The sequence below is a fragment of the Zonotrichia albicollis genome, chromosome 19 (assembly GCF_047830755.1).
Source record: "Zonotrichia albicollis isolate bZonAlb1 chromosome 19, bZonAlb1.hap1, whole genome shotgun sequence".
NCBI lineage: Eukaryota > Metazoa > Chordata > Aves > Passeriformes > Passerellidae > Zonotrichia > Zonotrichia albicollis.
The window spans coordinates 3,087,502-3,104,654 of record NC_133837.1 but is presented as its reverse complement, the minus strand read 5'-3'; the positions used below and the strand labels follow the sequence as shown (position 1 = coordinate 3,104,654).

Here is a 17,153-nt window from a genome sequence, read left to right as displayed (position 1 = left end):
CTGTTATTTTGTATTCAGACATCAATGTTAACTTTGAAAATCTGAATTTCTAGGTGGTGCACTGAAGAAGCTTGGAACCTGATTTTCTTGACTTCCACTGGATCACTGATGGGCTCTCGGCACCTCAAGCAATCAGATTTCTGGTGTCTCAAAGCATGTACCTCAAACCCAAGGTACTCAACTTGTGACACTTGGAGAAAGATAACTCCTAAACCCAGCAGAACTTTGAGATCTGAAGAAAAACATTACTCATCTGCTATGCTGGGAACCAGCACTGAGTAAAAACCTGAGTAAAGATGAGGATGAGAGGAGACAAGTATTTTATTTTTAAACCTTATGAATTTCTGAGTAGTTCTGCTTTCCTAGAGAGGAAGGCAGGGTTGGGAAGATCAGATTTTCAAACTCTACTCCCTCCCTGATAGCACACTAAAGACTTGTATTACCTTTAATTGATGTTTCTGAGTGCATCCTCATTGATTTACTCCAGCCGTGCTCTTTATGCAGGGAACATTCTATTCTCAGAGCATAATCTAGACCCATACGAACAATATAGATGTTTCCTGATAACATAATTTAGAAAGAGGAGATGTAATTGCTGCCTGTGCTGAATGCACAGCATCTCTCTGCTTGCCAGAGCACTGCAAACTCATGAGCCCTTTTGGAATCCATACAGGGAGAAAAGTCCCAAATCCTTCAATGTGGTTCTCATTTTTTCATTTCCATCTTATTAAATATGCTGTTCCTTGTGCCTTTGATTTTAACTTCCTAAGGATAGCTCATGCTGAAATTATTTAGAAGGCTCTCAGAGGCTTTTAGATTAAATTCAGGGATCATTCCTACAGAAATGTGTCTGTTTGTGGGACACAGGACAGCAGCAACTTGGGCATCTGCTGTGGAAAAATGGGGAAGGGACCCAGCAAGTTCCTCCTCAGGTAACTTGTTCTTTTAAGAAGTGCAACAAAGCAGGTTCTTGTTAAGGACTTCCCTTAAATACTTGAAGCAGAGGTCGGAACTCATCTAACCTGCTCCACAACCAGTTGGCTTGGCTGTGCAGTCCAATTGCTGTGATTTAAAATGAGTGGTTGCAGTGCTTTTGTCTTCTAAATCATCCCAAAAGCACTGTGCTTTACTGTCTTCTCTCTGATGGAAGGATATCCAGGGTGAGACATTACAATTCAAATTTTCATCTCTAGGGTCAAATCTGTCTCAGTTCTGTAACACCTGGAAAGCACTGCCATGCAGTGGGGTTTGATGTGAAATAAGCGCGGGTCCCTCCACAGCACAGTCAATCAAGATCCACAGCACAGAAAAATCACCACTGTAATTGCTCTCTGTATCAGCTGCCTCAGGAAAATATAAAATAAAATCATAAATAAATAAAAATCAATGACTGGATTGGCCCTAGAGACTGAGTTACTCTCCTCTGTTTTAGAGAGTGGTCCCTCCTGAGCAGTTTTCCACATTGCAGAGCCACTGCATAATGGAACAATTCAGTTCCACTGACAGCCCTGGCTAAAATAGCCCTAGAGCAAGATAGGGTAGGTGTAGGTCACTGCTAAGACACTTGGGAGGGCTGACAGTGAGAACCATGCCAACACTAAGAGTTTTTCAAATTACTTCAGCGAGACCAGACTTAGCTTGCAAGCCTGGTGTGATTGTGTCAGAGAGAAGCCGTTTTGTATTTTGGATTCATGCTAATTGGATATCAGCTTCTCCCTGTGTTCTGCAGCAGCATCTTCCCTGGTAATCATCCATTAATGGTCAGGTACAGGTTGGCTCTGGAATCCATTGACAGAGGAGAGGGCTCAACTCTCCAACTTGTTTCTTTCCTGAGATCTGACAGAGCCTGAATTTAATTTGCTCTGTGATCCTGGCTAAAGTCCCTCTGCACATAAAAATCATGTAGTGCTTTAAACTCTTTAAGCATGGCCCTCATGGGTCTTTAAACTCTTTAAGCATTGCCCAGTAGGTCTTAAGAACAAGAAATACCCATTACACCTGTTTCTTGTTATCTGAATTGGACATGAGGGGAGCAGGAGTTGAGTTCAGCAAGCATTGGGATTAAGAACAAGGAGACCACCTTTATGGAAAATAACAGCAAGCAAACACGTTGTGAGCAAGCGGAGAACACAATCAAAGAGGGACCAATTCACAAAAATTATGCTAAATATCACTGGTATTTAGCATTAATCTTTTTGTCTTTGTCTTGCTATGCATCCTCCCAAATCTCACTTCTGGTGAGAATGGACAACCCAGAGGGTTTGACTTATAACCAGTTCAGGTTAATTTTGCAGAATGATCGTGGGTGAGACTAAACCATATAGCTCATGACATAACAACATTATTCATGATAAGAAGCCAAACTGAAGTTCAATTTGTTCCAAAAAGCACCATTTCTAAGGCAGAAGAGCAGCCAAATCAATGACTGAGAGGAGCTAGAGGTGAAAATTGAGAAAAAGAGATATAAATACACTTACTTTTAAACATTTTAATTTCAAGTGACAGAAAAACCATTCAATGTGTGTCCTGGGGTTTCTTTAAACAGGGAAAGAAGATTAAAATACTAATCCCTGCTGATTTCCCTGTGCTGCAGCAAAAATGAGCATGGCTCAAAAGACTGACCTGTGATCAAAGATTAAGAGCAGCAAAATTTGTATAGCTTGGCTAAGCAGCAGCCATGAGGGACATACTGGCAGAGTGCAAAACCAGAGAAAATGGAGTATTACTTGGAAAGACAACAATATCAGGGGATGAAAACTAAAGAAAGATCAGGCAGGATGGTAAAGTCCCTAATTTAAGGAATGAAAGCCAGAACACTCCAAGTACACAAGGACAAGGATGAACTAGACACTGGTGTGAGGATCTTTGGATGCGACCAGTGACTTTAAGCACTTCTATTCCTGAGTTTCCAAAGGAAATCACCTTTAGAAATGGGACAGCTCATACTATAAATCATTTCTTCTTAAGCTCAGCACTCAGCAGCCGCCAATCAGTTCTTAAAATCTTGAGTGAAAAATAAACCACAAGGAACAATCCTGTACTCGGAGGGAAGGGACAAGCTAATCTAATACATCTTTGTCATCTGTGGTTTCCATGACAGTTGCATAATCAGACATTTATGTAAGTAGAGGTTTCCTCCTTAAATAGCAGCCTATGATCTCATCTGCACCTACGGTATAACCCATTTGGATGGAAACGATGTGCCAGTCATGTGTACAACTAATTTTTTTAATGCTTCTCTCTTATTTTTGTTTCTTTATTGTGGAACATAAGCCTGCAGAGTACTGCTCACAAATGACTAACTCTTCTTGTTGTGGTCTTCTCATGGTCCAGAAATAACTACAGTCCCCAGGTCCAATTAATGGCTGGGCTCACACTTGCTCAGCAATTCAATGTGGAAAGTGATGGTGTACCGACAAATCCCAGTGCAGCACCTAAGCCTTGTAATGGTGTATCCACAAACCCCAGCGCAGCCTCCTAGAAACACACAAGGGTTTGGATTAGAAGGGACCTTGAAAACCACCTATTTCCAAACCCAGGGGTAGGGACACCTTCCACCAGACCAGGTCCTTCAGAGCCACATTCAACCTGGCTTGGAACATTTCCAGGGATGGGACAGCCACACCTCCTCTGGGCAACCTGTGCCAGAGCCCCACCACCCTCACAGGGGAAAATTTCTTTCTGATATCTAAACTAAACCTTCTCTGTGTCAGTTTGAAGTCATTCTCCCTTGTTCTGCCACTCCCGGCCCTTGTCCATAGTCCCTCTCCAGGTCTCTGGCACTGGAAGGGGTTCTAAGGTCTCCCCAGAGCCTTCTCTCTTCCACTCTGAACTCCCCCAGCTCTCCCAGCCTGGCCCCAGAGGTGAGAGGCTCCAGCCCTGATCATGTCTGTGGCCTCCTCTGGATCTGCTTCAGCAGGTGCACATCCTCCTTATGGTGGGGACCCCAGGGACAAAGTATTTTGGGTGGGTGATTCAACAGAGTCACCTTCCTTGACCTGCTGGTGAAGCTTCTTGTGATGCACCCAAGACATGGTTGGCTTTTGGGGCTGCCAGTGCACGTTTAGGGTCATGTCCAGCAGCCCAAGTCCTTCTCACAGCTGCTCCCACAGCAGCTCTCTTCAAGCTGCTCAGACCTAGAGGTTATGGGCTGCCCTCAGGCCCTGTTGCAAATTTTCCAGGAAGTTGGGATTTCCAAGCCATACTTTTCCCCAAGGGGCTGGGGGGAGGACCGTAGGAGAACTCCAGGGATTTGTCTTGGACAATCTGGGATTTCTCAGGGTTGGAGGAAAGCTCCCAGGACCACTCTACTCCTGCTGCAGAGACTGCCTGGGGACTCCTCTGAACTCATGCAGAGTATCCTAAAGCAATGCCAAAAATGCAGATCTCTTCTTATATGCCATATTAATTGAAATTAAGAAAAGCAGACCCAGTCTATGAAATCTCACTCCTACTCCCATCTAAGTTCATGTAACAAGAGTGAAGGCAAGTAAAAGTAACTGCACTTAAATCTGCAGGCAGAAATTCTCAAAAACATCTAAAAAAAATCAGCTACCTAGAAGGAGCGACTTTTATCTAAAGCCTGCAGACATCAGCAGGCTAGGGAGCTGATTCCAGTAGGCAAATAGATCTTAATATGGATGTCCAGGGGTATCAGAAACCCTTCAAAATCTGTCCAGAAGCTGAGAAGTGAGTTGATCCTGAAATGTAAGTGGTTCCATTTAGACCATCCTCTTAGTGCTTTTTTGCATCACTCTGCATCAGCCACTGTGCACAAAAATATGCCCCAAAGCAGAGGAAAACAGGCAAAACAGAATCCTAATCCAATCTGCCAGCCTTCACAGCATCAAATTTGTGACACTCTTTCCAGCCTTTGGATGTTGTAGCAGCTTCTCTCAAAGACATAACTATTAAAACAACAAGTATATTATGCACTATTGTTTCCAACATCAAACAATCAGCAAAAATATCTCCTTTTGCTCTTCAGCCTGATCTCGCTTCTCCCACTGAAGGTGATTTAGTGACAAAGATAGAGAGAAATAGAGTGGATTGGGTTTGCGAGTGATTGTCAATTGGATTTTGTGAGCCCAGCGGTATCTCGGAGTCGGTTTCAATTTTCCCTGAACCCCCTGCAGCTCCCATTAGCCTCAATAACTGCTCCTAATTTTGGCTAGGACATTTGCTCAGATTTTTGAAGGAAGGGAGGTGTGGGGGGTGTCTTTCCTGGTGCAGAGAGACTCCTGCCTCCATGCAGCAAACATGGGCTCGGTAATGGTTTAATTGCAGCAAGAATTCCTGCCCTGTCCAGCCAGGCTCTGGCACACATTACGTAACTGGATTGTTAATGCTTTTTATATGTTGGTGGAACTGAAATTAAATGAGGAAATTATTCTCCTGATGCTCAACTCTAATCCCCATCTGTCTGTGTTTTTACTTTTCTGCACTTGCAAAGCTCCCTGATCAAAAGGTCTTGAATAGATTCCAGATTTCCAATTTAGTTCGCTTATGTAACTGAAAATATTATGGCAGTCTTTCCTTGGGGGCGATTAAGCATATATTTTCAGATCCTCCAATTCTCTCTGTTCCAAATGTGCTAAAAATGGCATAAAGCTTTAGCTCATTCCATACCATTAGCACCACAAACATTTTTTTAAGACTTTTTTAGGAAGATAGGAATAGCCAAGAGCTTTACAGGGAAGGAATATATTCTGAAAAATAAAAAAGGGGGGGACTTGTTAAATGTCCCCTATGCCTGAGTGAAAGCAAGCCGAGAGTCTGTACTGAGAGAGCTTTGCAGGGCATATAGAGGGAGACAAGGCAGGCGAGGAGGGAGCTACATCTTCAACCAGGGTAGATTCCTGATTCCAAAAATACTCAAGAGCTCTTTAGATCCAGACTTTTAATTTGTCCCATCTAAAGGATAAGCTTCAGGTGGACAACTGAGAGTAGATCTGATCCTTCCTCTAGTACTTTGATCATTCCCACCTGAAAGCTGACACCAATTTTTTTTATCCATTTGCTCTTTTTCCCAGTCCTTTCTCTGGTGCTGGAACTACATGATCAGCAGCTGGTTTTATTAGTGGGAATGAGGAGGCTCCTTATTTTGGAAAATGAAACTTTTACCCAAATCACCTGCAAATGAACAAAAAGTGCTGCTGTAACAGTTGTGTTTCATTGCCTCTTTGGTTTCTGAGTGCAGGATGGGAGGCAGCACCCCCAATGCTCACCTGGATCCTGATCACGGCGATGCTGTCACACCAGAGAGAGCAGTGGAGAGAGCACTTGGGACCATTGGTGTTGGGCTCACTGTTCCTAAAGAGATTTTTTTGTTTTGAATACAGAAAACTGAATGAAGAAAAAGTCTTTATTTACCCACAGCTGATGTATGTCTGCTCACATGGAGCAGGCAGCAACACACAGGATGGGGCCACCTCTTCTGACCACTGGTCCTGTGTTTGTGGCAGGTACGGGATGATGGCATCACAATGCAGCTCTGGGCCTAAAATCTGAATGACACTTTTTCCAAATTTGGATTAGGGAAGCTGTGATTTAAGACAGTTGCTGAGTCCCAGAAAATACTGTGTTCTGGCTCAGAAAGGCTTGGAGCCTTTCTGCTTTCCAGGATAATTTGATTTGAGAGTCCAAAGAGTGTCACTCTCCCAGGTTTCAGAGAAACTCAGCATACAAACAAAACAGGTGATCCTGGTGGAAACCCTGCTGATCTCAACCTGACTGGTTTTCTTAAATTCAGCAGCAGATCTTCTCTGCTGAATATTTTGACAAAGTGCCAAACCCTACCCTGAACATCTCCAGGCTGAGCTTTCCCTCCAGTAGGGTCCAGTTTTAAATACACCAACACACTTGAAGCCTTAGAGCAGAAAGGGTGTTGGAGAGCCCCATCACAGCCAGCCCATCCAGGAAAGGCCTTGGATGTACTCAGCAAAGTGCCTTCTGTCAAATCACAAGAGCCATTTATTATCTGAATTTCAGCAACACCCACAGGCTTCAGGCAGGGACCTGCACTGTGCCTGTGTAGCAACATCCAAATATAGAGCAAGGCAACAGCACAGCCACAAAGCTTCACTCATTCCAGAGCATCACCCCCCTCCCTGCCCTGACAAAAGCCCTTCCAGTCCCAAACTGGGGAGGAGCTGCTCTTGCTTTTACCAGAAATAGCTTATTATAAGGTGTTTGGTTTTTTTCAATCTTTTTAGCAGTGTGACAGATCCACCAGTTCCAGAAATGCAGGAGGATAATCATCTCCCAGAGCTGCTCAGGTTCCTGGTTTGAGGAATATTTAAGCATATGCTCAAATTCCCTTGTCTCTGGTTAAAGCAAAACGTGTGTTTAAGTGCTTTGCTGAGTAGCGGAGGACTTAAGGACATACCTTGCTGTAGGCATGTGCTTAACTATTTTGTAAAATTAAACTGAAGATAATCAAGTGCTTTTGCTGAATCAGGCTCAAGTGCTCTGCAAACCCCCATCCTTTTAAGCAAGGCTGCTTTCAGAAACATTTAATTTGAGAATACACTCAGAAAATATAATTTAAAAATGTTAAAGAGCCAAGAGCTTTAGAGAGTGGAAATAAATAACTAAAAAGATATCTGAGGAAATAATTAGACTGCACAAACCAGGACTGGGCTTTAAAAAAAGAAACTTTGCCTTCTGTCAGTTCAGCATTTGCACATAGATGAGAGATGCTTCAGCTGCAGGGACCTGAATTGTGTTGGATTTTCCCCCCAGTTCATGCCACCAACGCTGATACCGAATCAGGCAGATTCAGTCTCACACATTTGCCCTTCAGCCCAGGCCCAAAGGGGGTTATTTTGGAGAGGGTGGGAGAAAACCTTCTGGCAACAGACACACTGTGGGCCAGTCTGTGTGTGTGTGTCCCTGGGTGCCAAGGATTCCATCCCAGAGAGGTCCCCGATCAAACATTGCTGCTGTCAGACAGAAGCGCCCCATGTATAAATAACCCCACATTCCATTGCTCCCTGACCTTTGTGTCTCAGCCCTGCCAAACCAGTTCTGTGCAAATCCAAACTTAAAACAGTCACACCTCTGTCCCAGACAGGCATCCCTGGGGGTTTTGGGGTTCCATCCCAGCTTGGGTGATGGTGATGTCCCCTACACAGGGAGCCAGCCTCCCGCCGATGACAACGTGGCACAGCCATCCCCAGATGGCCACAGCTCAATTGGATTTGGTGTCAGTGCCTTTGGGGTGGTTTGCCAGGAGATTTTTCATTGGAAAAGAAGGGGTTTCATGTAAAAGGTTTGAAAAAGGGATTTGCACATTCTCAAGTGTCTTAATACAAACCAGCAAAACTTGGGTAGAAATGGAATGGTGGGTAGAAATTTAGATAGAAATTAAATGTAGCTGTGCTTTGCAAAATTTTACCTGTTTTGAATGCAAAACTCACTGCAGATAGAATTGATGAAGCTCATAAAACACAGAGATCCTCTCCCCCTCCCCAGACTTCCATCAAGAGGAGATTTCTTGGTTAGACTTAAGACTTGCAAGTCTTAGGCCAGACTGGCCCAAGTCAGTTTGGGCTGACTTGGAGCTTGGATTCATAAACTCAGTGACATGAAACAGGAGGAAACGTGGCTGTTCCTGCCTTGGTCCCAGCCTGAAACTACTGACTGAACCATAGAGTTTTGGACCAAACTCACCCTGAATACACACCCAGGGCATCCCAAATACCAGCCCCACCCCCACCGAATACCTTCCTGAACACACACAGCCTTCTTGTCATTTATGGTTCATGCAGCATTCCTCAATGACTCAAAAATAAAATGTCATTTCTTTAGGAGAGTTGCATTTTATATTAACTCTAGTGGCCCAAATAAACCTCAGGTGTTTGCACATCTGATCTGGGCTTTTTTTCTTGACATAAAGTGTCTATAACCAGGTGCTTTCCTCAGTTTGATTTTGAAATTTTATCAGCAATGAAAAAGAATGACAAAGAATTCTTTCCTGAATGATTTGGTATAAATATTACAAGGGTTTAAAAAAACATTAGAGTCACCAGTGATAATGCTGAAGCTCACAATGCCCTGCTGCCCTACTGCTGGAGTGGCATAATCTGTTTTCTACAGGATTTTTTAGCACAGGTGCTTAGGGGAATTTTTAGTATTTACTTGATTCCAGCATTCCCAGCATTGGCTATAAAATTGCCAGCAGCACAAGGTTTTGCAGAAGGCAAGTGAGAGGGAGCCCTGTGCTGCCACTTCCCAACATACTCTGCAGTCATGATCCCTTCCTGCTGGGACTGGTTGTCTCTATGAGCAGCAGAGCAAATGCTTGAGTGCATTTTGACATTTCCCACTGCAGGAAAACCCTATTTTGAAGTCTCAGTGGTGTCTCGTGGAAAACCTTTTGAGAAATGTGCTGGATGAAGGCAAACTTGTTTATTTTGGGATAATAGATCCATGCTTCAGTGGCTCTTTCTCTACAGGACATGAGCTTAAACATCAAGTTTAGCTGGTAAACCCACTAGCCATCAGCCCTTCAGCATCCAAATAAATAACAAATGTGCTGGGTAACAACCTTCTGAGTACATGGAGAAGTGAAATTGCCAAAAAATGGCCTTGAGAAATTGATGGAATTATGGGTTTGTACCTCCAGACCCAAACTGTCAGGCACACCAGGAGCAGCGTGTGACACAGGGCTGATCCAGGAGAAGGGATGCAGCCAGCTGGGCAACGTGGGTATCTATAAATCCTTCAGGGGGACTGAAGTCAAACTCTCACACTAAAAACTGGGGGAAGAGCATATGCCAGTGTTTTCTCCCTGTCTGCAGTTCTTGAAGGCTTAAGAGCTTTGCTTTGGTTTTAAAATGCTTCTTTCAGCATTGACAATGCCCAGGGATGTTTTTTAATTTAAATAAATAAATAAATAATATATTTTTAAAGTTAGTTCCTTCATGCAAACTATTTAAAATTTTATTTTATGCCATTTTTTAAATTTAATTTTTTCTTTTTAAATGAAATGCTCTAAACACACCAAACTTTTCAGAGTCTGGTTGCTCACAGCCAGTTTTAGTGCTGTTTAGTTTAGTTTTAGGGGGCCTGTTTAAGAAACCAGAGCATTTGGATGAAGCCTGGGTTACTCTCTGTTCATTTGGAGAAGTAGGTTTCAAAACTAGGAATTTTGCAATTCTTTGTCACCATCAGTATTGGGCTGAAGCTGTGCTGTGGTTTTGCTGTACAAGAAGAAACAAATGCATCTGGGTAAACTCCAGAGGGATTTTAAACTCGAAGCCATCTTTGTGGGGCTCTTCCTTATAATTGACAAAACCCTTGATCCTGATAGTACTGAGCTGCAGCTGGATGAGGAACAGCCAGGAGGGCTGAATGGGTTTGTGCTCTGCAATGCCAAATTCATTTTAAATAGTGACACTGCCTGTGCTGTTTGGGATCTCAGAGGGAATCGCAGCTCATCCAAAAGAATATTTCCATCATTGGCTCTTCCTGACCACGCTGTGAACCCATGAGATCTGCTGGTTCAGAGGGGTTTGTGCTGGTGCCAAAGCAGAGCAAGCTGAGCTCTGTGATACCTTTACAGAGATTTGGTATCGGGCAGCAATATTTAGGAAAATATTGTCCCTTTTTTTCCCCTCCCCAGGTAGATAATGAAAGATCTACTAAATTGGAAGCTGTGACTGCACTTGCTGGCTCAACTGTTCTGGTTTTAAAACAGGACCATAATATTAATAATATTACAAAAAACAGACAAACAATTTAATCCAAACCACTATTCAGTGTAACCTTCACTTTAGGGATTTTGCATCATTATTAAAAAGTGCAAAATAGTGATATCCCAGGTCAGACAGTGACTGCTGGAAATAGTGTGCAACTGCGTTTCAGGTATTTTAAAAATGCTTCCAAAAGTCAATATGTAGAATACTGAAACAAGCTATGAAAGTTCAGATCAAAAAGCTTCCTTTGTTTTCCCTTTTGTCCTTGGTACCAGCGCTGTCCCAAAACCACAGCTGTCAATGTGCCTTGGGCACCTCTGCATTTCATAGGAGAGGCAACCTCATCACCTGGGGACCTGCCTTGGGAATTCTCTGTGTGAAATGGAGCCCTAAAGTAGTGCAACCCCTTGGGTAAATACAGCTGGGTAAAGTATTTTATTCCTCTCAAGAGTAAGAGAAGCTGCAGCTTCCCTGGGGACTTTTCAGGGATTTCAGTTCTGGATAAGCCCTGTGGATCTGGTTGGATGAGGCAGCACTTCAGTGCCTGAGGAAAATCTGTTATTTCCCATAGGACCCCTCTAGGAGAAGCTGATCTCCTTCATACACACCTTTTCTATCTCTATAAACCATCAGAGCTGGACAAGAGATATTTGTCACTGGTTACAATGCAGATAAAACAAACAAAAACACATAAAACACCTTCCCATGCAGATAAAACAAATTCCACAGTGCTCTTCCCTGCTGCAAAATCAGTATGTTGCTAGAAGGCTCTCCACTTTCTCCCCATGCCCACTGCCATTTGCACACAGGGGTTAGCAAGAATAGCTAATAGGGAAGAACAACAAACTTTCCCCTTCCTTTCTTCTGGAATTCATTTCCAATGAACTGGCATTTTAAATTTCTTGATAGCAAAGCCTAAAACAAGTATGTCTTCAGTATGGCCTCAGTGCAATCTAAGGGCATTGTAAATCTATCAAAAACTGTCACTCATAATTTTCTGTGTTCATGGGAAAAAATATTATATAGTAAGGTAAACTGAACCATTCTCTTTGAACTTCCCCTTTGTTTGAGTTAAACACTCTGGAAGCTTCACTAGTTAACCATGGAAGTTAGCCACACTGCAAAACCCATCAAGTTGGCAAGCTTAGATTATTTTTTTTAATGAGCAAGTGTTCCTTGTGATAACTTGAATTATACTTTCTGAATGGTGGGAAAATACACAATTGTGTCACACCCCCCAAAATAAACACACTATTCAGGAAACACAATTAAAATTTAAAAACAAATAATTCTTCTTTGTTTCAGTACAGGAGAACTTCATTTGGGGATTATAAATCCTTTTGAAATGTTCCTTTTTTATGATGTCACTCCTATTCATGTTCCTTTTACAGAATTTTCTGAATTGTTTTCAGTGTTTGGATCTGATTAGTTGCCTTGAAAAATGTATTTTCTCCCTTCTAGAGTAACATTAGATCTAAAACTCTTTTTGTTCTGATGTTATGAAGTAGGTGCTTTTGAGATTGCAGTTTGTGATGCAATTAATCTTGTTTCATTTCCAAGGATAATTGCTATTTCTGCTACAGTAAATCACTCTTTTCCACTGACTGGCAAGTCTTGGGGGGGTTGCTGGTTTCTGCGCTCCAGTCCTGCCTGCACAGCCCAAGGCCCAGCCCCACAAAACTGGCCTCACATCCCCTGAGTTGTGCAGATGGAGACCAGAGCAGCCAGTCCAACCTCTTCCAGTGCCTCTGCCTTTAGCTTGTACCCTCCAGGCAATTTGTTGTCAACAGAACTTTTTACTCCTTCCAATCTCAGGAATAATGTAAGGTACATATAACTTGATAATTGACAGGGATTGGGGCTTGAATGGGGCTGTGGGAAACAGCTGAGCATCTTCTGCAGAGCTCCCTGCACAGCAGCACCTTTGTTCAGCTTTGAATCTCTTGGATTGAACTTCCCAGTGAAATTTATTTTGATGGGTTTTTTTCCTCTTGCAACAAAAAGCCATGCCATCTTCAGGAGAAGCCAGCCCACTACAATTGGAGGAGGAAGGAAACAAAAACAAAAAACCAAAAAAAAAAAAAAAAAAAAGCCAAAACACAACCAAAATAAAACCAAGTGCAAATTGCAAAATATGGCAAGTTTTCCAGGATGGAATGAGCCCAGATGGATTCTCCCATTCCCTTTGCCAGAAGCAGAAGTGACTCAGAGCTTATGTGTTTCATGGTGGAGGCTCAGCACCCTGCAACTGCCCCAGGAACAAGCCAGGGACAAGAGTGAAGGCAGATTCAAAAATCAGACACTTTTCCATTACAGGAGACCAAAGAACAGACCCCAAACATCCAAACTGAAAGATGTGTATAGTGCTTGTTTCTTATTAAAAATATCTGTGTTTTTCCCAGAAATTTGTCTCCTTGTTTCCTTAGTAACCCCACTTGGTAGAAGGAAGAAGCAAATGCACCTGGGCATAGCTTAGCCATTGGAATGTTCTCCATCCATTGCTGCATCCCTTCCCACCCTCACACAGTGTCTCCAGGAGCATCCGTGTTGGCCCCACTGTGCACAGAGCACAGGCTGAATGCTGGCGGAGGAGCTGCACTTGGAGAGCAAGGAGCCCACTAACCAAAAACTCTTAGCAAAGAACAAAAATAAACCCTCACAAGTCACTTCTTGCAAATGTTGCTCCCAAGGGATGGGGGGGAAAAAATGTGTACTCCAAGATGTACACGAAGGAGCTGCCTACACTGTTGCGTGGGAAGGGGTTTAATAGGGAGCCGAGAAAGAGCCTGAGCGTAGGAGGAGAAAAGAGCAGATGTTAGCAGTGCCTTTTTGTTTTCCTGGATGGCATGGCAGGCAGGGAAGATGGAAAGAAAAGCTCCCCTTCTGCAGAAATAGAAGCTGAAGGTAGGAAAGCCTTTTTCCACTTGTCGAGGCTGGGCTCAGAGGTGGTTGCAACATCCATAAGAAGAGGATCCTGGGGCTCACTGCCAGCACCACCCACTGACCATCCTGAAGCACCATGAAAAGAAAGAGCCTTGTTGTGAGACACCAGACTTGGAAACTACTCCACTGTGCTTATGAAAGCTGGAACAAGTTCCCTTTATCCTCCCCCAGGGACTCTGGAGTTGGAGACAGTCACAGGCTGCTAGGGGCATCTCCCATCAGGAACCTGCTGACAGGTTTCTGAATACACCAAGGACTCCAGTTCCACTACAAAATTTTTAGTGACTTTCTGAAGAAACATCTCTCTCCCCAAAATAGCCCTGTGGCATGCAAGTACATGTAATGTGATGTGTAACAATCCAAGGATGGGAGGGCTGGGTAATTCATTACATCAGACATCCACATTCCATTCCCAGACCATGTTATTCCATTTACTATCTTGAATTTTTATATCAGGCTGTTTGATAATCTCCAATGCAAATTCCAGGTGAGTAACCATGCCTGGTGAGCTACTGGACACACACAAACCCTGCTCCTTGTGTGAGCAGAGAGGCGGCTTCTCAGAAGAAAGCACTTGCAGGTAAGACACAAAGTGCAAAATTAAGCCAGAAGAGGAACAAACAGTGTCTACAAGGCACACAGGACAGGAGACTGAGAGGACAAAATATCTCTACTTACCATAGATACCCTCTGTTACCTGGTTTGCACTGTAATAGGTTTTAAAAGCCCTGAAGTTAATCTCTGACACTGCACTGCACTGAAGATACCTTCTGTTCAAAAATCTTCTTCTTGGAAGATTTTTTACTCAAATATTTCACAGAATTTGTTCTTCTGTAACTCAGAGAAAGGCTGGGACTACATAGATCCTTCAGAAGTGGCTGGGCTCTGCATGCAGAGGCCATTTCAATGTCCAGTTGACTGCTCTGGGTGTTTTCATGTAGTTTTGTTCACTGGCAGAGACTGTACAGACTGCTCGCCCCATCTCCCCATCTGAGCAGAGCACAGAGGCAAGGGCCCTTTAAAGGCTGCATGAATGAGGCTCTCATAAATTCCATATTTGAGAAACTCTGGCTGTATCCTTTGGTCATAAAAAGAAATTAAAACTGCATGTAACATACTGTACCCTGTAATCCTGCTGCACAAGCCTTGTGCCTGCATAAATCAGCCTCTCATGAATATTGCACTGTACCTGCAACTGGCTGACCTGGGAGTTTAAAAAGGATGAATCAAAGGGAAACAAAGCAACAGTCACAAAAAGGCCTCACAAGCAGCGCCTGCTCTCTGAGAGCCTTAAAGGTCACCAAAAGCAATCTGAGAAGTGCAGAGATTTCAGGGACCCAATCAAAGCTCTAAAAGGGGGAGAGAGTGGATATTTTGCCTTCTCTCTTGCCACAGTGAAGAAAGCCTTGGAATACATAGCAAATCTTCTGGCAGGAATTTTGTGGTTATGGAGAGGAACAAGCTGTGGAACACCCAGAGTGTGGAGAGGAGCAAAGAAGAAAAGCTGTTTTATAAACCTTGGAGGGGGAGGAGGACCTATTATTATTGCTGCTTTTAATGAAGGGATGAGACTATCATCGGGTTAAGAACAATTTATTGCTCAGATAAACATCAGTCTCAGAGGCTGTGAGATCTATGAGAGCAAGCAGTCAGCCGTAGCTCAAAGTAGTCACAAGTTCTTTGTTACAAGGCAATATATAACTTTCTAATCCAACAGATAGTTGCCAAAGCATTTATTTTGCTTTTCTAATCTATCACCTTTACTTAATTTTCCTGCACTGTGGAAGCTTTTATCTAATGGGCTGCTATCGCATGTACACCTATATGCTTCCATTATAACTCCTAAACTCTTCACTTAATCTATACAATTATGTCACTACATTATAAACCCTTCCACATCCTATTTAATACAGTTTCTTACTTACTTAAGGCATATTTTACTTACAACTATAGAAACATAAGTTTATTATTTTTCTGCCTGATGTCTGTGTATTGTATTTTTATATCAATCCAAGCTTCTTCCAAGGCTGTAAATTCAATCCTCTTGTGTCTGTGGAAGTTTCTGTTTTTCCATTTCCCACAGAGAACCTGAGCTTCAACAGTGCTTTTCTACCAGAAATAAGTCACAAAAACTTAGGATTTCAAATTCTGTCTTGGTTAAGTATAATGAACTCTCACTCACTCCATGTATTTTTTTAATTCAAAAACTTAAAACAAGAAAAAGTCTATCTTGTCCAGCTCAAAAAAGACAGCAGCAACAGCTCAGAGACCTAGAAACAACTTCCTCAGAGACCTAGAAATCACATCACAGTGCTCAGGGAGAGGTTTTATGGCTGAAATCTTCAGTAACAGGACAGAAAAAATTCAGCCAAGACATCCCCCTCTGTTCCCTCCACCTTTCCCAGTTTATTTGCAGCCCAGCAGCTCATGCCTCGCAGAATTTGTGCACAGGAACAGTGGCAGGGAGTCCATCTTCTCTGAATAGATTCAGAGACCATGGGCTAAAATTGTCACTGCCTGGCCATTAACTTGCTTTGCAACCTTTGCTAAGTTAAGCACTCTGCCTCAGCTTCCCCATTTGGGAATAGTAAAGTTTTGTATTTCAAACTCCATGGTGTCCACCAAGCACCTTGAGAAGCCTCTTGAGCTTTGACCTGTGGAATTTTATGCAGGGCTTTGCACAGATTTGCTGTCTGCCACCTTCCCTCCAAAGTGTGGATTTTTTCTTTCACAGATGCACCCCTCTTTCAGCTCCTCAGTGCTAGTCTTGTCAGCCAGAAACACAAAATGCTTCATGCTCTCTGTCCCTGTGTTTCAAAATGCTACATCTTAAGACATTCAGAAAAGGTTTGTATTGCAGTGAACAAACACCGTTAAAGGGTATTGAAAGCTTCTTCCATTGCTATTAATTGAGTGAAAAGAAAATTAGTTCAGCTATAAATAGCTCAGCTTACTCATTGTTTTCTGTTCCTCTTTTATAAGGTCAAGGCTGCAGCCAAAAGGAGTAGCAGCACATCCCAGAGGAGCATCCCTCTCTTCTACTTGGATTTAGGTAAAACAGCAAGAAAAGGAGTGCATCTCTAATCAATGATCCCAAGGCTACACAATTACATAATAATTAGAGAAATAATTAGTCTCATTTAGGTAGGAAGAGTATTAACAAGCCCACATATACGCAAATTTACCTTAGCCTAATTAATGATTATTTTCAAACAAACTTTTGCTAAACTGCCTTTGTTTTTGTTGGATGATGTTTCTGTATTGACTTGGCTTTATCTTTGATTTTTTCTACATTAAGTAGAGCTTCTACCTGAGAAAAGCCAGTGAAACAAGCTGTGACAAGGTATTTTCTTCACCTTAATTAAGGGCTTTCAAACTTCCTTTTGTGCAAGCCCTGCTCTTGCATTTGCTGCAGTTGACCCTGTCCCATCTGCCGCTTGTTAGAGGTGATAACCTGAATATCCAGGCACTCTGATAGCACTAGATCAAATACTATATAGATCTGTAAGA

The 17,153-nt window shown here is 42.8% G+C and overlaps 1 long non-coding RNA gene across 9 annotated transcripts in view; it reads left to right on the top strand.

Annotated features, from left to right (window-relative positions):
- LOC113460234 (uncharacterized) overlaps window positions 1–5,804 on the top strand; it is a 29,800-nt gene extending 23,996 nt beyond the window's left edge. For 6 of the 9 annotated variants that reach the window (XR_012583145.1, XR_012583147.1, XR_012583139.1 and 3 more), the window contains one exon: window positions 54–5,803. This is a non-coding gene — a long non-coding RNA (uncharacterized LOC113460234). Of the gene's footprint in view, window positions 1–53 lie in introns of all 9 variants that reach the window. The other 3 variants (XR_012583146.1, XR_012583141.1, XR_012583142.1) reach the window with 2 other exon arrangements.
- Window positions 5,805–17,153: the final 11,349 nt, after the last annotated feature.